The 21546-nt window shown below is 35.0% G+C and overlaps 1 protein-coding gene across 4 annotated transcripts in view; it reads left to right on the top strand.

The window, feature by feature from the left end:
- Positions 1–2491: 2491 nt before the first annotated feature.
- Positions 2492–21546, top strand: part of Axn (protein axin) — a 223961-nt gene continuing 204906 nt past the window's right edge. The window contains exon 1 of one of the 4 annotated variants that reach the window (XM_069841327.1): positions 2492–2876. The gene's annotated coding sequence lies outside the window, so the exon portion shown is untranslated. Of the gene's footprint in view, positions 2877–16515; positions 16587–21546 lie in introns of those variants that run through there. The other 3 variants (XM_069841325.1, XM_069841324.1, XM_069841326.1) reach the window with 3 other exon arrangements.

Below are 21546 nucleotides of genomic sequence, written 5' to 3'. Positions count from 1 at the left end.
CAGATAACAATTACATGTTAATACAATGGTATAATAGTAATGTAAACAAATACAATAGTAATTACAACATAATAATAATCACTTTCTAACATTGTATATTTTATTATAATGACAATCTTGGCAGTTTGTGCTTCTACCAGGTACATGAAGAGGAAGGTAAGGAGCAATAAACAGGGAAAACAACAGCAATCAATAACAGTATATAAAATAGAGATTGTTACATTTCCTGTTCAAGATTTAAATTTAGGTACTCGTTTATGTTCAGTGGCATGTGCTTCAACAGTATATTTTTTACCGATTTCTTGAAATTTTTTTGGGTACACTTCCTGATATGTAAGGGGAGCTTGTTGTATAATTTACAACCATTATGAGATATACTGTTAAGACTTCTGGTAAGCCTGTGGTGTTTTAAATGCATATTACTGGAAGTTCTAGTGTTGTAGTCATGGTATTCAGAGTTTGGTATATACTGTTTTGCATTCTGATGGATGTAACAGACTGTCTCTAGTACGTAGATACAGGGGACCGGTAGTATATTGAGCTCTTTAAAAATGCCTCTGCTCGCAGTCCGTATTGGAACTTGTTTCATGATTTTTATTATTCTCTTCTGCAATTTTAGTATCTGTAAGGATTTTGATGATGAGCCCCATATATTATAAATATAGGCGGAGAGAGAACCGTTTCCCTGGGGGGGGGGGGGCAAAGCAAAACCGTAGAATCCCCATATAATGAGGTTATCATTTACCTCCTCCCCCAGTTATAGCTTGACCGTGGTTCAGTACAGTATATTAGAATATGATCATTTAATGAAGGTATTTTCGGGAGGGGAGCATATTTCTTACAGCGTTGCATCCATTCCACGATGTTTCGGACCAGATTGTATGGGGCTTGAACTGTAGATCTACTACAAATTTTATTATAATAGGGCATAATTTAAAACAATCTCTCTTTTTTTTTCTCTCTCGTACAGAAACATATGTATCAATAAAACTACGTAACACTAACAGAAACTATTTTATATCAAGCTTTTCTGAAGATATCATATGAATTGTAAACTCTAATTATTTTATTTAATCTCTTCTTTAAGTTTACACGTTATAGCCTACTGTGATCACTTTTCTTTTTTCTGCATCGTTGTGCATTACCGGTATGTTATTCATATTTCTCCAAGTGGCGGCATGAACACCTGCAGATTTCTAAACATGAGTACAGGCTGTTGCAGTGCTTCCATTCCTCAAATGAGGTATAGAAATTTTTATACATTCATAAATTTAAATAAATATTATAGTCCAGACACACGATCAGAAGACATTAATTCGTCAATTTAAGCACAGAAACTTAATCATAAACAAAAGCAAAAAAAGATATTTTGAATTCAATAGTTTCTAACGTTAATAAAAAAAACAGAGTTCAGACAGGTTTGGGGGGAGGGCAGTGCCATGCCCCCCATAACTCCGCCTATGATTATAAAGAATAATACATCGAACTCTGGTGTCAGGCTGCGTCATCAAAGATTCCATAGATGAAACAGTAAACGTTTCCATAATAACCACAGTTCATAACTGCCGTCATTTGGTATGTTTAGCTACTGCGAAATGTACGTGCTAAAATGGTGTAAGTACATGACACTGTTCACTAGCTTCTTTACTTATGTGTGTTGCGCATGCGTAGTATGATATTTATTCGACTTAAAAAGATTTCATGCGGGACACTATACTTGTTTTTTTTTTTTAAAGATGGGACATGACAGTAAAGCGGCCGAGCTTGGAACTACAGTGCTATGTTGCCAATATGGACTACCACACTGCCAGCTGATAGAAGTTAGCAATTGACGTTAAGATGAGTGATGTTAAAACATTCATTGACAATGGACGCGAAGGTAAAAAAAAACAATACAAAAATCGACAGAGAATCAAAGACGAAACGTTCCAATATTAACATTGTGTGCACAATAAATGTTGCCAAGAGAGCTATTAAGCACTCGTCATTTGGGAACGGAAGTATGGCAACTCAACCGTCGTTACCATAGCAACAGACCTACCACGCTATGTGACATTCAATTGTTTTTCCTATTGCAACGCTCCTGTCATGTCCCATCTTTCAAAAAAAAAGTATAGGTGCATTTTCTCCATCAATTTAATTTCAGAAATTTTAAAGTTTAAAAACCGCTAGCAACCGGTAGTATTCCCATTAAGCGGGATAATATAATTTTGCCCGCGAGACGGTTATCCATTTAGCGGGAAAACAGCTGAATTGGCGACACTGTCTCTGTTATTAAATGATAATTCACGGCCGACTTGATGTTACCTTCGCTTTTTTTTTTTTTTTGTAAAGGATAAGCGAAGCGAGCATCAAGTCGGCCGTGGTTAATTGCTAACGCTTTCATAAATCGAAAATAGATGTCAGTGGTATAGAACACTACGTAAAATAGAGAGAGCTGAAGTTTTTGTAGTGACGCTTAGTAAATCTATCAAAATAATGACTCACAATATTATTAGCATATCGCTATATAAGTATTATCAGTTATGTTTGTGTCTTAAAATCTGTTAGGAATTCTAGCATGCGGAAAACGATACTTTGTTTTGATCGTAGAAACTGAATTCATTGGTCAATCTTTGAAATGTGTTGCAAGAAACTACCACCAGAGAGTCTTGCAGTATGTACACCATGAAAAATACGTCAAGTAAAGTTTCTTTTTGTTAATGTTGACAATGTTGTTTTGTTGTGAAAGAACGTGCGATATTAATTTATTTCATTGTTAATACTTGTTCATATGATGGTGCGGTGTTGTTAAAATGTGTGTAAATTGGATATACTGGAAGAAGGATTTTATTTTGTGCGCTTTACTACTGTTGAACGGGGCAGATCTATGCAAGGTGAGTTCAGATCTATTCACCTAAAGAAGTGTGTTTTGGAGCAGATTTTGGAATGAGTCTATGTTGAAATAGATACTAAGAAAAGAAATATATTGCACCTAATACCATGAAAGCATTTTATTTATGTACTAGTTGAAAGGCAGTGAAGTCATGTCTGACATGGTTAAGATGCAGTTTATGTAGACACGAGTGTGGTTATGTATCACCCATATTCATATTATTGTTGATAATTCGATTTGTTAAAGCAGTGTTAGTATGAATGTAGATGTTTAACAATAATTCGATTTTAAGGAATAATTTCACATAATTATTTGTTATTAGTCCATATAAAGGTAATATTTACCTAATGCACTATATTAACAACATGAATTGCAAGGGTATGATAGTGAAAAATTGTGATTTTTTTCCCTTTGTTTAGACAATTAAGGGAGTTAAGTAGAAAATAGGTGTGTGGACTATTGTTATTTTACAATTGAAGAAATAGTTTAATGGTGACTGATATTTGTTTTGATAAAAATAAATACCTACTTATTTACGTGGGAATGATACTTTTTAAGCAAGAAAGGCTGCATAATGTCATTTTAATCTTTCTTGCACACTCGTTTAACAAATTAATTGCCATATCATGTATGCCATGTGATGTATAATGCTTCAATATGCATATCATCCTTAACGTTAAGTTCTTATTAGTAAATTTGTGGCACGTGAAACCTAATTTCGTTTTATAGTTCAAGTACCGGTATTTTCAATTTGCTTTAATAGCAACATTACATTTTTATTCTGTGATAATTGTTCATGGTATAAGAAGACAATTATATCAAGAGCATTAGGTAAGCATATTATGTCACTAAAGAGACAAAATATATTAACCTCTTCTTTCTAAGGTGAGGCTCGATATTTGCTGCAGTCAAAAATAGCCCATATTATGACTTTCAAGACTATTTGACAAGTTATTGTAAACATATTGCAACTCTTTCCAAGCAGTTCTGGGAGACGACCACTCTACAATTTTCGAACTTTTTTTTTTACAAACGACGATTTTATGCACGATTTTCGAAAGGTGATACAAAAAAACTTCGACTGTAACTTAACATAACCTATCACAACCTAACCTTATCTAATCTAACTAACTCAAGCAAAACTAAGCTAACGTAATTACTCCGATCGTCACTAAGCAGTAAACATCGCCTTCCACCAAACATGACATTAAGCTACCCTCCAAAACTAGGCTATGTACCTAAAACGTTAAAAATCTAAAACATGTAAAATCACAGTCCGCCCGCAACAATCTACGCATATAAATTATGGGAATTTAATGTAGCCTAGAACAACTACTGTATAAGTTACATGGTTAGAACTAAAATCCATGGAGAGGTTTTCCTCCAGAATTAATTTTTGTGCCCTTTAGACGCCACAAATACAATATATTATAGGTCTGCATTAGTAAATCAAAGTTGGGGGTTTCTAGCACGCAACACTGACGATTTTTTGACGAAAAAATATTAAAAAAAAATGGTCTAATTTCCAGAGGGAAGGTAGGCCTAGTTTGGAATGTGAAGAATTCATATAGGACGTCAGTTGACTTGAAAACATGTTAGAAAATAGCAAAAAATTGAAAAGAATTGATCGGGGTAGGTAGGTCTAACCTGAAATTGATTATTTAACACGTGAAATAAAGAGGTAGAACACATAAACATGAACGTAAATACAGAAAAAAACATTACGACGTATTATTATGAGGGACCCGAGCTGGAAGTGTCATTGTCGCGTGCTATAGAAAGCCCGAAAGTTAGGCGTATAATATTAATTTATTGCGCACATGCCGTACGTGGGGAACAATATGCATTGCAGCCAACACACTGTTCAGAACAGCTTACTACTTCTTGCCAATATTATTTAGAAACCCACGCATGCGTAGCGTAAAGCTACTTCTCAGGATTACGAAATTGTTGCGCCAAACATTGTCTTTCTGCAAGATTAAATTATAATTATTAACAAAACTTTGTTATTTAGAGGTGAGATTTTATACGCTACAGTCATATCTCAAAGAGTTCTTTCTGGTTTAGAGTCATTTCAGATGCCGTATGGTACTATCAAACTCATATTTTGATACATTCAATCAATTATTTCAAAGAATTATATAATTATTTATACTTATAGCTAAATTGAATGTTTTCATGTTGCGAAAATAACTTACTAGAGCTTCGAACAAATATTTATTGAAAGTTTCTCTTCGGTTTTTCTTTTTATTTGTTGGTTTTTATCTGTATATTTTTTATATAAAGTCCCGTATGGGACATGAATTTGACATTGCAATATGCAACTGAAGCTTTACTACGGAAAATGTTGTTATTATTTTAATTAGGCATACTATTCAACGTTTAAGGCCAATCTGACATTACTAAAAAACAAAAAAGCCATTTTAATTATGGGCCTACATCGAGCGAACTTATCACTGAGCAATAGATTTAAATATACGCCTAGCACGCAATGAAGCTTCGGTTCCGTGTGGAATATCTACCAAGGACTTGTACAAGGGTTTATTATAATTCTGCTCTGTTTATTTTAGTTATGTTATGGCTGAAATCATGCTTGTGAATGTTCAAATTGAAGACTTCAGGGATAAATAATGATAACCCACATTTACAAATTGCGTACATTTAATTTTCACTGCAAACACAAGAGGATTGTCATATTTTTCAAGCAGCATAATCCAATCATTGTTAGCATACTTGAATAATTATAAACCTAATCAAAGGTAATAAAGCTTATAGGCTGTTAACAACCAGAAAACTGTCAATCTCAATTTCGAGAATTACCACTATTTACCCCCGAGGTCTTCAATTGTTGTTTTTAGTCATCTGTATGAAGAAAGGTTTGAAACTCATAAGTGACACCAATAAGGCATAACTCATGAGACAACTAAGCCAGGAAATATTGTGGTAGTGTAGCCAGTTTCTTTCCCCCTTTCATTGCTTACTTCGTTGACACTTAAGATGTATACAAACAAAATTATTCTTCCTCGGATACATATCGTCAGTGAGGTATAATGCTTGATAATAGATCTAGGTTTACATTTCAGCCAGAATCTCAGTCAGAGTTAAATGTTAATTATGAAAGACTATTGTAGGCTATAGTTTAATGGTCCCGACTTAAGTCTGTCTTGCAGGCAGTGGTGGCGTTGCTCTGATATGTTTGATGACTGTAGGGATGTAAATTAGGGTATTCTGTTAGCTTGTGTTAGCCTACTGAAAAAAGTGCGGGTTTTAATAACACCAAAATTAATGTGATTGTTGTTTTGATTACTAATCCATGTCGCTCGTATGGGTGAAGTGCACGTACACACACACAGTCCGTTCTTTTTCTAGCACCTAAGAAAATTGCTACATTTCGTAACACTAAAAAGAAATTCCGTTTTTAATAACACTGAAATGAAGAAAAAGTGACGTTTAAACATCACGTGTTTCATACATATTTTCTAATAATATCGAAATTGTTAGGCTGTTTAACAGCACTAGGATAAATACTGTTTCTTTTATTTTGGTAAATTTAAATAGGTTAAAAATAAGCAGTTTGGATAAACAAATTGCCGAAAAATAATTATCTAGTAACATAAACTATGCTCAATGAAAGTTATTTATTATTATTATTATTATTATTATTATTATTATTATTATTATTATTATTATTATTATTATAGCTTTTTTCACTCATCACACCCACTGCTATTATCATCTGTCACCTCAACATTCTCCTCATTCTGATGACTTGCTTCTTTTGGATTTGGTTCATTTTGATGGTCATTCATTTGTAAAACGAAATACTTAACCAATAACACCAACAATAACAGCTAATATGGCAATGAAACAAAAGAAGACAACAATAATGCCATCTTCATGATATTTTCTAACAAGAACTGGATAAGTTGTGACTTGTTTGTCTTTTGCTAGAAAGGCGTTGGACTAACCCACATTTTGCAGAAACAATACATTTTCAAACACTCATTTCAATGGCACAAATCCGGTTTTTTGTAGAAACTTGTTATGTCAATAGATGCTGCTTGAAATGAAGTGAAGAGAACTGTATATACTATGCTCAAAATTTGAATTTTTGAACTTGTCCGGTTTTTGCTACCAACCTTTCAATTGATCAAGTAGGATGGGAGGACGCATTTTTTTGCTGTCAATATGATGAGAATATTAAATGTATGATTTGTTCACAAGTATTACGAGGAAAATTGTTGTATAACATAAAACGACATTATACTACATGTTACTGATGAAACATTAAAAGTTTAAGTGTTGTTGTTATCATCATCATCACTGTACATCGATCCTTTTTCAGCAGATGTACGAATAATGCGGTTAGCTCTTCAATTTGAACTCACTGATTTACTATGTGATGTCAAATGAAAGCTAGATGTAAGGACTTGACAAATGTTGAACTTTCAAATCTTTGCCAAAAATAAATATCCAAAGCTTCGTTCTTTCGCTTACTCTGTTGAAGCCATGTTCGCTACAACTTACGTTTGTGAAAAATTATTTTCAACAATTAAAATAGTAAACACCAAATTTAGATCACAACTGACAGACAAATACCTTCGTGATCAACTACGACTGGCAGTAAGTGACATAATTCCTGATTTTCAAACTTTGTCGCAGAGACATTCTGAAGACAGTTAATTTTAGGTTGTGATATTGTTCATTTAATGTTCATTTCTTTCTTCGTTACACGTACTAAACATTAGTTTGTAGCCTTGTACTGTATAAAATCATATTTAAGTGCTTGACGTAAGGAAAATGAAAATCCGTTAATAAGTCAGACAGTTGCTTCACTTCCCCTTTGGGTGTTCACCTCCCTCCATAGGTGCTATGCACGTTGCAGCTTACACAGTTGCTCGGCAAACGATTACATTTTCGCCACCGCTGGCTTACATAATGTCCACACAGCTTCTTCAGAGCATCCTTGGCTGCGTGTGATGTTTGTGTCACGAGGAGTTTCAACAGACCCAAATCACAGGCGGGAGCTCCAGCTGACAGCCAAGAAAGGAATCAGGCTTTGACATACAGTCGAACACGAAAGACACAGAACTCCCCAAGAACTCTTTTCTCTGCGTTTGTTAGCTTGAAACCCATATCTCTAAATAAGAATATTTTCAGTACCTGCATAGCTCAATCTTGCCATGAACTGTGCTCAATGGATCGCGTCTGGCTTATGATAGGCCTACACCTCGCAGAGGGACTTCTTCCAAGAACAAAAAGTCAATTCCAGTACTTCTCGGTAATTATTACATGGATGGGTTACTTCAAGTTGACTAATCACATAATCTTTCACATCTGTGGAAACATCCTTTAGTTGGGCTGCAATATATGGTACTTCTACCCCAGGCTTGCAATCAGTGAGTAAGCTGTGCATGCTGTTGGGCCAGAACTTCTTAAATCACTTAAACAGTAGGATCTCCAGTCCTGTAGATAGTCCCTTTGTGTTGCAGAGACCAAATGCTTCCTCCAAAAGGAGCTCTTGGATCTGATGATCTGCACACCAGATATAGAACTTCTGATATTGAATATGGTTGTACGACTTCAACGTATTAACTACCCAATTACCCGTGTGTCAGTATGGCACATCCTGAATGAAATTAAACATCGTTGAGCATACCTTAAATATGCTCTGATTGCTCAAATTTTTGGCACATGTCCGTTTTTAATGGTGTACTATTAGATAAGAGAGTGGAAGTTGGGAATTTCCAAACTTTTTTTTTCGGGTCATATAAAGACCACCCTAATATATACACATAGTCAACTCTGGATGTAGTGAACTCTGTTATAGTGAACATTCGGCTATAGTGAACTAAATTGTTGGTCCCGACCTGCATACATTAAAAAGTTCATTAAAATTTACGTTTATAGTGAACTCTTGCTTCGGTTATAGTGAACCTTGTATCCTGACAAATTCTTATTTGAAGTCAGACCTTCTTGTATAAAATTGAAAGAATGTGTTGAGAACAACATTCTAAATTTCTTACTCCTTTAGTCAAAGGACAAAGATAAGATTAGTGATTCCTAGACAATGAGCTGTACTGTAAATCCAGACAACCTGTGACGACTTTGCCTCACTCCACCGTCAAAGGGTTGCCTTTTGTTCTCATGACGGATAGCATCAAAACAACGGAAAATGAAATTGCCTTCTTTTATTAAAAGGGAATGGAATTATGTCCAGAGCATAAATGAAAGTAAGATTTTGATGGCTTCCTAACTCCATCAACCATCTCCCAGTTTCCATGAAGTGACCCGGGAAATTTCAAGGCTGAATACGCAGTCACACCATAACAGTGTTTGTCATTTCTACCTGTTCCAGTGTTCCAACAGTGAATGTACTGCATAAAAATGTCGGAGCGTAAAGTGTTTTCTTTGGAAGATAAGGTGAATATTATAAGTAACATTGAACGTGGTCTTTCGCAAGCGAACGTGGGTCGACAGCATAGTTTAAGTAAATCAACTGTGAGCAAAGGTACTTATACAGTGTAATCCATTCCACAGAAATGAAATATTTTGTTTTCTTTTTCACAATTTCATTCATTTCTGTCATTTAAGGTTAAGAGAGAGAGAGACTGGTTATAGTGAACAAAATATGCAAGTCCGCAGAGGTTCACTATATCTGGAGTTGACTATATATCATAAAAATGGCCAAATGGACTGAGCCAGTTTTGGGATTACACTCTACAATTGTAGGATGCCCTGTTGCTGATGAGGATCATGCATCCAATAAACCTACAATTCTAGTACCTGATATTCTAAATTGTACATTTCCTTCTTGCTATTATATTAATCTATTTGTACAACTCTGTTAGGACCACAGGAAATGATAAGATTTTGAGCAGCCATTAAGAATATACTTTCTAAAATACTTATACCACTGAATTATAGTTAATGTGAACACTAGGGCACATTGTTGAGCAGAACTGAGATGAGTGAAATATACCCAGTAATATACCAGCAGAAGGAAGATATGTAGTTATATTATATGTTGGCCATCAAGAAATGGCACATTTTTCCATTACAGTTTATTGTTTTATCTTTTTATGTGATGGACATTGCCTCACAATGCTGTCAGAGAGAAAAATTTTCTTAATTTTATGTCCTGTCACATCCTACAATCTTGTAATTTGGAGGATCTCACTTTAAAATATTTCTATCTTGCAGGTATGTAATGACATTGTTCAGCTGTCGAAAACTGGCCGAAAATTTCGAATTGGTTCCCATTATCGATGTAGCAATGATTCAAGGACAAGGACCATTACAACATTGAAGCTAAACATATAGACCAACTGACTATATTTTAATACATAGCAAAATAGTACGTTGTTGCTAACAATAGAGGAAAGAAAGTGTTACTTCAGCAATGGCTGTAGGGGATCGAAAACAGAATTTCTTCTAAAAACTAATTGTTCATCACTTCTCCAGTTACATTACATAAAATAGCACTTTGTCGTTATCGACATCAATAAATAATTGCACTGTCACAGTAATGTCTGCAAGAAATGTTAGTTCGGGAGCATTTAACTTTGCAATAAATTATCAAATTATTATTAAGAGAATGTACTAATTCATATATTTAACAATTATTTTAACTTCTCTTTGAATATAAGAAGAAAACAAAATGTTTAAGTCTATTCAAGTAATTTAATACAAATTATATCAATACAATGAATACAAATGCTGTTGTTTAAATTAAGAAAATTCGTAATAGTATCTGTTTTTAAATAATATGTCTGGTGTATACAGAAGCTATCTTTGATTATACTTGTTTTAATAACATCACATTTACTTCTACATTTTCCACTTCATTTTTACAAATAGCACAAAATTGCACTTTAAATCTCTTTCACTCATACGAGGATATGCTGAAAAGTAATGTCTCCTATTTTTTTGTCGGTGTGAATGTAGTTAAAATATTAGTGATAGTATATTGTATTTAGTGAACTTTCTGCTTTCAGTGATGCAAGTTTCGTATCTCTGCCAGTAGAGAGCTCTGAGTTATAGCCAGAAACATGGCAGCATGTACCAGCACTATGTCAGTGTGTCTGAAGTAGAGTGCTGTGTGCTGTGATGGAGTTTTTAACAGCAGAAAATGTGTCCCTGATAGACAATCATCGGAGATTGACGGTTGTTTATCATGATCAATGTGTTGACTGTGCGACATTGGTCTGCTCATGCTCATAATGAACCACAGCCTCACTTCTGTCTGCACTGCATCATCAGAATCAAAGTAATGTCCTCTCAGGTGTTCTTCAAGTTTTGGGAACAGATGAAAATCTGATGGCGCCAGGTCGGGACTATATGGAGGATGAACAATAACAGCAAAACCAAGACATTGAATATGTTCTGTTGTCATTGCACTGGTGTATGGACGAACGTTATCATGCTATAGGAGGGGCTGCTCCTTATCTGGATGAACCCTTCGAATTCATACTTCCAGTTTGTTTAGGGTTTCACAATACCTTACAGAATTAATGGTAATGCCTTTAGGCATGAATTCCATATGCACCACACCTTGAATATCCCAAAAGACTGTAAGCATGAGTTTGCCTGCTGATGGCACATCCTTGAACTTTTTGGGTCCAGCTGATCCTATGTGATGGAACTGCATTGATGACCTCTTGTTTTTGGGATCGAAGTGGCGTACCCAGTTTTCGTCACCTGTGACAATGTTCTTTAAGAGTTCATCACCTTCCCATTCGTAGTGCAGAAGTAATTGTTGGCAAATGTCCATCTCTTCTGTTTCATGTGAGGAAGGAGCATTCGAGGCACCCATCGTGCGCAAATTTTCAGGAATCCCAGTTCTGCAATTATTGCCTGCACATGCTCCCTTATATGCCACACTGGATTGGCAGGTGTTCCCGTGTTATCCGATGCTTCGCTGTAATGAGTTCATTGACACGATTCCAATAATCGTCATCAGTTACAGTACGTGGTCTTCCACTGCGTCCTTTGTCACACAAGTTGAGAGTTGCACCAGGTTCATTATGAGCACGAGCAGACCACTGTCGCACAGTCAACACATTGATCACGATAAACAGCCTTCAGTCTCTGATGAATGTCTATCGGGGCACATTTTCTGCTGTTAAAACTCGATCACAGCACACTGCTTCAGATGCACTGACATAGTGCTGGTACATTCCGCTATATTTCAGGCTACAACTCAGAGCTCTCTACTGGCAGAGATACGAAACTTGTGTCACTGAAAACAGAAAGGTCACTGAATACATGTACTATCACTAATATTTTTAACTATATTCACGTGACAAAAAAAAATATGAGGCATTACTTTTCAGTATGCTCTCGTAATTTCTACAAAAAACAAAATACCAGTGACCATATTTTATGCTATTCATATCTGCTGGTGCTTATCATCTGCTTCAGGTGTTATTTACTGCTTCCTATCTGATGAATAATATACCTGTCTTCGGGCAGTTGACTAAACAACAACAATATACTTCTGAATATACTGGATATCCTTTTGTGCTTGTTGGCTGAATTGTTTTAACTTGACAGACATTACTCTTTACATACTTCTCTGTATTGAAGACAAGAATATGGTTATCGTCATTTTGTCATTATTGTCCTAATATTGAAATAGCTTTTTCAAGAACTGCCCACATTTGCCGTGATGTAAATTATGGTTGACTATTACGAACTTTACATGCAAATGGAGCATCTATATTCTTTATCTGCATTTATTTACACATTGGACGAGGAATATATTATGGATCATATAAATTCTTACATACCTGATCAGTAGGTGTAAGTGATACAAATTACTAGTAATGGCTTCTTCCCTGAATCTTGGAAAAGGATCTGACTCTGGATCATTCGTCATTAAGGATAGATTCTTGAGGAATTATATCCTCTTTAGGGATATGTAAAAAACACATGTTTGTTGTCAGATTAAACATTTAGCACATTCATAAACATTTTCTTGCAGAATCAATTTGTGAATTCCTATTTAATGTAGATAATTACTGGGTCACATTCCCTGTCAATTCATCGAGAAAAATTCTGAAAATGTCACCCTATGTCAGGGATTTTCATAAAAACGTGTTGAATTGTGCTACAAGCATATTTATTTATGGATATTTTTACAATTTGAATGGGTTTTGCTGATTGGTTGCAGAGTAGTGACTATTGGAAGTTACAGATTTAGGATCAAAAATTTTTACATGTTAACACACAAGATGTTCTACGTGTTCTTCATTTTTTGAGCTAGTCGTTTGATCTTCTGAATGAAACTGTAGAATGACCGTCTTTTGAATTAGATATGTAGTTTGCTAATTTGAGTTCGTGGCTTATGCAGTCAGCCTCTGTACGTAAAATTTAATTGCGAAAGTTCACACCTTCAAATATCATGAAACGTCTATGGAATAATTATGGACTCATAAGGTTTAGCAGGAAAAAAATTGTTTTGGAGAAACAATGGGTAGTATTGGAATACCATGTTTTCAGTAGATGGAAAAATGTTAATTGCTATTGTCATAGTTTCATGTCTGTCATTCTCTTTAGGTAAATTTGAAGGTCATTAAACCAGATGGCAGGACAGCCACTTTCAGTCTGATATTTTTTGTATAAGTCAAGCAGTTGGCAGGATTGCCAATTTATCTCTCATATTGAATAATTTCGAGGAAAAAATTGTTCCGAGGCCGGGTATCGAACCCGGGACCTTTGGTTAAATGTACTAATGCTCTCCCACTGAGCTACCCGGGAACTCTACCCGACACCAATCCAATTTTTCTCCTCTATATCCACAGACCTCAAAGTGGGCTGACAACCGTCAAGCAACCAACATTTGAGTGCATACTAACTCTGTGTGACTTTAAATTGTGGTTTTCTGTTACGTACAGTGACGTGTATCAGAAAACCACAATTTAAAGTCACACAGAGTTAGAGTGCACTCAAATGTTGGTTGCTTGACGGTTGTCAGCCCACTTTGAGGTCAGTGGATATAGAGGAGAAAAATTGGATCGGTGTCGGGTAGAGTTCCCGGGTAGCTCAGTGGGAGAGCGTTGGTACGTTTAACCAAAGGTCCCGGGTTCGATACCCGGCCCCAGAACAATTTTTCCCTCGAAATTATTCAAATTAACTTTACAGGGAGTTATTCCTGAAAGCTTAATTTGTATCTCTCATATTGTTTAGAAGGACAGCCACTTTCGCTCTGATATTTGTGTATAAGTCAAGCAGTTGGCAGGATTGCCAATTTATCTCTCATATTGTTTAGAAGCCAAGCTGTTAGATGATGATGTAAATATATGAAGTAAAAGTTTAATATAACATGTTGTAAGTACTGTATATATTATATCTCTCTAAAAACCTATATTTTACAACATTTTTTACAACATATTTTACAAGAACAACAACAACAACCTATATTTGACAACATACATGGTTATTCTGTCAGTAAATACACAATCACAACTCGAACAGATTACAATATCTGTTTATTCTCTTCTAAGTAAATAAGATGAAAGGTAGCAATTGCCCTTGCCTTCTAGAAAGCTTTCTTGAGGAAGAATTCAGTGGTAATTTGAAGATATTGAATACATTGACACACGAAGAACAGGAACTTATATTTTGACTCCGCTATTTGTTCAAAACACACAGATAAATATCTATGTCAATTCGCACTTGATTAACATTTACAAGTGTCCAATTAAATCAGCCCCATGTGAAATAACATTGGAAGAAGCAAAGGAATTAAGAGACGATGGACTAGTTGTAACTCCTGGGTAGAAGCTCTGTCCAGTGTGTGTAAGAAACGCTTGTGTGAAGTTCATAGCACTCTCACAACTCAAAACACAACATCATCTTCTGGTGAAGACGTTACTGAGTCTACAGATTAGATTCAAGAATCACCAAGTAGACTGAACACCAGTTTACTTCAGTTAGACATATCCCCTATACAATTGCACCCAGTTTCTAGGTACAGCTGATCGGTTGTAGCTAAGCGAGCACAAGTACTTCAAACTAAAATCAGTAAAATTTATGACAGTGAATTAGCAACCAAATCAGAACTTGAGACAACAGAAGAGAACGTGCAGAGAAAGTACAACTTTTTGATGAGTTAATGGGGCAAATTAAAGATAAAATTAAATATGTCAACATCCGTGAAGGAATCCAACCAATTTCACAGGTACCACTGTTGTGGCGTAGAAATAAATTTAGTGAAATGTTTGACGTTTCAGAGTATATGATATGCCAGGTATATGCACTTGTGACTGAGAAAGGTATTTTGGCATTGCTCGAACCAAGGAAAGGGAAGAAGCTATCAGAAGAGACAACCAAGAAAGTGATGATTTTTACTTGGATGACAATTTAAGAATATTGCGTGGAATGAAAGACAAAGTAAGCATAAGTAAAAGTGTTTGTAAACAAAAATGGCTTGTTTTAAGCAATTTGTTAGAGTTGCATTCTTTGTTCAAGACAACACAACAGACCTCACAACATATAGGTTTATTGAAATTTGCAATCCTCAGACCTAAAGAGTGTGTGCTTGCAGGATCCTCAGGTACACATGCTAGGCCTATCTGTGTGTGTATAATCCATCAGAATGTTCAGTTGCTTCTGGAAAGTATCCATATGAAAGGAACTTACCACAATCTGATTAAATTAATAACTTGTGACATACATAATAGAATTTGCATCCTATGTCTTTGTGAAAAGTGCTCTAGTAATCTTGTCCTAAAAAACATATCCAACAACAATTTCCAGATGACTTCGATCCCATGAACCAATCCGGTATAGACAATTGGTGGCAACAGACAGACTAAATATGGTTGTTGAAATAAGTACTTTCTCTGAATTCTGTGATTTACTAATATAGAAAATTGAGAAACTCATTCCACATTCATTTATAGCAAAAGCGCAGTTTTCTTACTTGAAAATGTTAAATGAGAACCTGGATAATGAATCAGCTATCATTTTATTGGATTTCAGTGAAAACTACAGTTTTGTAATTCAAGACAAGGCCCAAGGGTTTCCTTGGAACACAGGTATAGTCTGGGTCAGTTTACTTCATACCCTAAGGGTGAAATCTAGCCATTTTCCCCCCATTACTACATATGCTAGTGGATTGTGGTGATTTTCTAGTTTGCAGGTTGAATTTTATTTTGCAAACTTCGTTTCGAATTTCGATACTGATAAATACTACAAATGGTAGTGATTTTGCAACTGTTATGTTGACATCTGAGACAAACATTGTCGATACTGGAGTTCCTTGAAATTAAAATTGTAATAGATTTCTGAGCCGGTTGCTGGAAGCAGTGAAATTTGAACATACTAATATTAATTAATATCAGTATTAATATTAATACATAATAGTTATTTTATGTGTTGCTTTGTGGTTATAATTCAAGACTGTAGTCAGATAAGTGTAAATAAATATAATATGCTTGGTGTGATAATGCAGGTTGATAATGGATAGAAATGCCATTTCACATTTTAATAAATTTCTTTCGTGTTTAGATTTGTATTAAAATAATGTTAAAAAGAGGAAAAAGCATGGCAGCGACTCCACCAAGAAAGCGTAAAGCGTGCTGCCAGAGTGGGAATAACTTCCCCTACTGGTGTTCTGTTCTTTCAGATTTAACTGAAAGAAGATAATGAAGAAGGAATTATGCTCACGAAGACAGCAATTATAACTAGAATAGCAAAATTATGAGTGAGTATTCTTAAGCATACTTTTCATGGTCATATCCGGTTTTTGGAGTTACTAATAATTTCATGTGGTCCAACAAAATACATTTTTAGGTTAGGTCTCGTGAATTAGTCGTTTAGTCAAACCAATGAATTTCATATTGCCAGACAAAATACCTAACATGTTGATCCCTTTCTCGTAGCCTATAGTTTGTCTACGGAAATATATTACAAATTATGGAACTATTTAGAATAACCTTCCAACATAAAGGTAAAGTACAGTAAGTAAATAAGTCATTCAGTACGTAGGATTGTGTAATATCTGGTAACAGTTGACAACACTGACAAGAAAGATAAAAGACTTTATTCAAAGTGCTTGTGCCTAATTTCTGTTGACATAGATCATAATGTTTCTTTCATTTACCAAACTCAAAAGATCATAGTCAATTTCTTGAAAACAGACGTCTCTCTTTCACATGTTAAAACTGTAGAATACTTCTCAGATAGTTTGCTGCCTAGTACAATAATCACAACAATTTCATTAATGTATGTAATTATGAAGTAGACTGTGGTATGAAATGTAAATGGTAATTTTTTGCTATTAGCAACAGAAAATCTTCTTCTGATGGGATTCGAGATACTTTGAAAAGGATGGTTACCAAAGCCAGTTTACAAAGTCGATTAAGGGCCGGTATTATAAACGCCATTTAAACCTTACGTTCAGTTTAAACTGAATTTTTTCGTTCTGCTTCGTATTATAAACCTTAACTACCAGTTAATCTTGAGTTAACTTGAGTTTAACTTGATCGGCAGTTCTCTGTCTTTTAAACTGCAGTTCAAGGCTCAACAGTGCAAGATGGCGATTTCCGCAATACACATAGATATTGCAGATGTTTTCCAAGAACGTATGAGTGACGATATGTGAGTGATCAATATTACTGAACGACCACGGCGGCCAAGAATTTTTCGAAATAGAGTGCACCACTTTGAAATATACATAAATGAACATAAGTTTTAAAACAGATTGAGATTTTCGAAGAAGACAGTCCTAAACCTTCAGAATTAGGCTTTATAGTCCTAACCTTGTTTCGAAAAATTGAAACTCGGAAACAACATGCAACAGAAAAATTATAAAATGCAAAAATATGTGTTTTAGGGTTTGAATTTAAAGATTATTTGAAAAGATAAATGATTTCTTTTTTATTTTTGAAAACATTCTGTTGAATCTCTGCGTCAGTTACTAGTTGTGCTGCGCTATTTTTCCTCTGGTAATAGATATATTGAAAACGATGGAAGATTTTGGAAGTGTCCGTAAATCTACTATAAACCTGTTACGCATTGTACTGTGTGTGACAGACAGTCTCCTGGTAAGATTTACTGTGGGGTCTGATTTATAAACACACTAATAATATTACCTAATTTTACTAGACTCGTAAAAATAATTTTTCTTTACTGAATTCTGTTTCGTAAATATTCTAGACAACACATAAAATACGCACACTAATATTATTACTTCATTATTCAGTTGATTTTTATGGAGTTAAGTCGCTGATGGTCATGCAAGGTTTAGTTTGGTTGCATCGTGTTTGGGAGTATAACGTTGGTAGCCAGCATTAAGAAACTATTTGAGGTTAAGTCTGACAAGCATACTGAAGTACGCGGTATTGGTCTTTTTTAGGTTTTTTTATGATACTCTCTCTGATATCGAAGAACAAAGATGTTTCTTAATGAAGATTCTCCACGAGCGTCGGCTATTTTAAATCAATAATATAATTAAACAGCTGCGATGTTCTTCTTTTCTTTCCTAGCAGTAATATCAATCGTATTCCACTATGGTTTAACTTAACCGAGACTCTGTAATAAGGCACGTTGAGTTAAACTCATGGTTAGGTTTAACATAATCTTTAGATTAACCATATTTATAAAACCGGGCCTAAATTTTATTGAACAAATAACCTCTGCATCACAAGTGTCGAACTTTTGTATGGAGAATCTCAAGGAGATTACAGTTTTTTTTTTGTATCAAAAGAGGAAATGGTTCAAGTTCGAAATGATCTCACTAAACTTTTTGAAAATGCAGAAACTATTCTTGGGACACACAGCATACATCAATTTGTGCCTTTGTCTACATGAAACTGGAGCAAAGCATTACATTCTGATGTGGACTACAGTGTGATATTTGACATATTTAAACCTGTTGTGAATCCAAAGTTCAAGGCAAATTCTTATGTTGCTTGTGTGTATGAATCTTTGTGGTATGTAGGTTTTATTGAAAAAGTTAAATATGAAGATGATGCTACAGTAAAATTCATGCATCCACATAGGCTTTCTCCATCATTTTATTGGCCTGACAATGACAGTTTTGAAGCTCCATTTTCAAACTTTTGTGCCAAATTGATGTCGGCACAACCACAGAAAGGACCTATTCTATAAAAAAAAATTCCCACAAGAGAATTGAAGCCAAACTGTCTCAGTTGTAAAAAGTTACATATTGTTCACATTTTGAGAAATGTGCCTTACACTTCTATATTTCTCTGCCAAAAAGTAAGTTGTTACCATTTTCCCATTATAAAATTTGTTGTCTACAGATTTAGCAATGTGTTGTCATTATTATACATAATTTTAAGCATTTTATAAGGTGTGGCACTTCGGAAAAAAAATTAATTTCCAATAAATGCAAACAAATCCTAAAAAAAAAAAAAAAGGTAGAATCATCATAGTAATTTATAATCTGCAATATAAATCTCAGTTACAGAATACACTGTGGCATTACTTGTAATTTTTTCAACTGCTGACATGCGACTACATTCATAATGATTTTACTATTTTCTGATTCAACGACTTCATGGATTTCAATACAATTTTAAAGGAAGCCATTCACTGAGGTATGTAAGACATGTGCAAAGTCTCAACAAAATATTGGAAACAGTGGGTGACATGGGGTCTGGATGAATTGATATGGAATGACCCTACACTTCTCTTCAATGCACACCAATGTGATGTTTACAGCTCCTTTCCCTTAACATGTATCACAAAATAGCTTTACTAGATGAACTGAACTACTTCTATATTGCAGGGTTGGCGAAATTCCATATTTTAAAATTAAGTCCAGGCCAGTGGGAAAAACTGTTTTTAATAGGCAAAATCAGAATAAATATAATATTCTGTTTAATCCCCACATTCTTTGAAATTAATATTTGTTACAATAAAATTCTGAAGAGTTAAAAAAAAAAGTAGCAGTGGAACCAACTGTTCCAGTATTTGCTGATATAAATACGTTTTTGTTCTTAAGTTAATTTAAAATTTGTTATCAAGGACTATCTCTACATAGGATGATGCGACACTAAAGCTATTACTGTTCACAAGCTGCAATTGCCCTTATTTGTACAGCAGAAATAATGAACACATTTTAAAGTGGAAAATATTTTAATTCTTAGTATGTAATCAAGATATATTCACATAACCTGAAACTAGACTTCTTGGAGATTCAGAAGCAGTATTCATTTTTTGAAGACGATATCTGTTAGTTGAGCACCATCACTGTCAATGCAGTGCTGTATGTGGTGGTGGAAGTTGTCCATTATCTTTCCTAATGTCTGTGGCTGTAGCTTATTTATTTCGTCTCGGATTCGTTCTCCCAGGTCTGTTGACATAGACCAGGGATGGGCATCGTGCCTCACTTGAGAAATAATGCCTCACTGACCTTCACAGAGCTTATCGCTCTGAGTGACATCACCTTCACAGACCCCTTTTCTCCCTCACGCAGCTCCTAGGCGTGGGCAGGTTCTATATCAGTTTCATAAGCAATATCAGTGGTGGCATAATGGCATTATCAAAGCAGCGTGTACGTGTTAGAAAGCGATTAGTCATGAGAAATGGGAGGAAGAGTTTGTTTTGCTGTTTAGAAGGGGAGAACATACGATGTATGTAATTCTCGAAAATCCTGTTAGGCATTAATAAATTTAATATACAACGACATTAATCCTTATGTCATAAAGAACATGCTGAATTAGAAGGTAAGACAAATTAAATGTTATTTTTCGTACTATTCCGAAGAAAATTTATGATCTTAACATTTGCATAGTATACTAAATATGACATTATACCTTAAACACGCTGCATTAAAAGGTACGAGGAATTAAATGTTGTTTGTACTTATTATTTCCAAAAGAAATTTATAAAAAAATATCAAATGTGCGTAGAAATATGATTTTCTGAAATTATTTTAGGTCGAGACCATGCAAATCTATTAAGTAATCTTGATAAACGCCAGAATATTCAATAAAATAAACGTAGACAACGTGATGGAATATTATTGGCTAGTTATGCAATTTCTCGCCTGTGATTTAAATCAATTCAGCGACGGAGAAACAGTAAAGAGGTTTATGATTAAAGCTGCCGAATTAATTTGCCCAATTGAATAAAAGTTTTCGAGAGTCTCACGTAAAACCAAGCGCTTTCCTAATAATTCGCCACTGACCGCCTTAGCGATTACGATAAGGTGACGCAGGTCACAGCTGTTTATATTTCCCATCGCACGCTGCAGTCCACTCTCCTAGTAAACAAACTATTTCAAAGAATGCCTCACGTAACCGAAAAGTCTGCCCATGTATGACATAGACTTTCTCTTGAGATAGCTTCTGAAGAAGTCAGGGGCTGTTAGGTCTGGAGAAGGAGGTGGCCATGACACAACTTGCATCTTATAGGGATGAAATTTAAGATCTTCATGCAAAATCCACTGCACACTTCTGTCTGACATTTGCAGTGCAATGGCGTGCTTGTTTGCTAATCTGTGAGGACTCCACTGCACAGAGTCCCATATTCGTGCTATGTTTTCTGCAGTGCGCACTGAACACGGCCAACCAGGTGGAGATTAGTATTTTACACTTACTGTCGCATCCACCTATGAATAGCAACATCCGAAGTAGTGTCATGTCGATTCAGCTGTCTTTGAAACAATCTCTTGGTTTCCATGATTGAACCAG

Source organism: Periplaneta americana, chromosome 12 (assembly GCF_040183065.1).
Source record: "Periplaneta americana isolate PAMFEO1 chromosome 12, P.americana_PAMFEO1_priV1, whole genome shotgun sequence".
In the NCBI taxonomy this organism is placed as follows: domain Eukaryota; kingdom Metazoa; phylum Arthropoda; class Insecta; order Blattodea; family Blattidae; genus Periplaneta; species Periplaneta americana.
The sequence above is the reverse complement of the archived record's forward strand: the minus strand, read 5'-3'. Positions and strand labels throughout refer to the sequence as shown.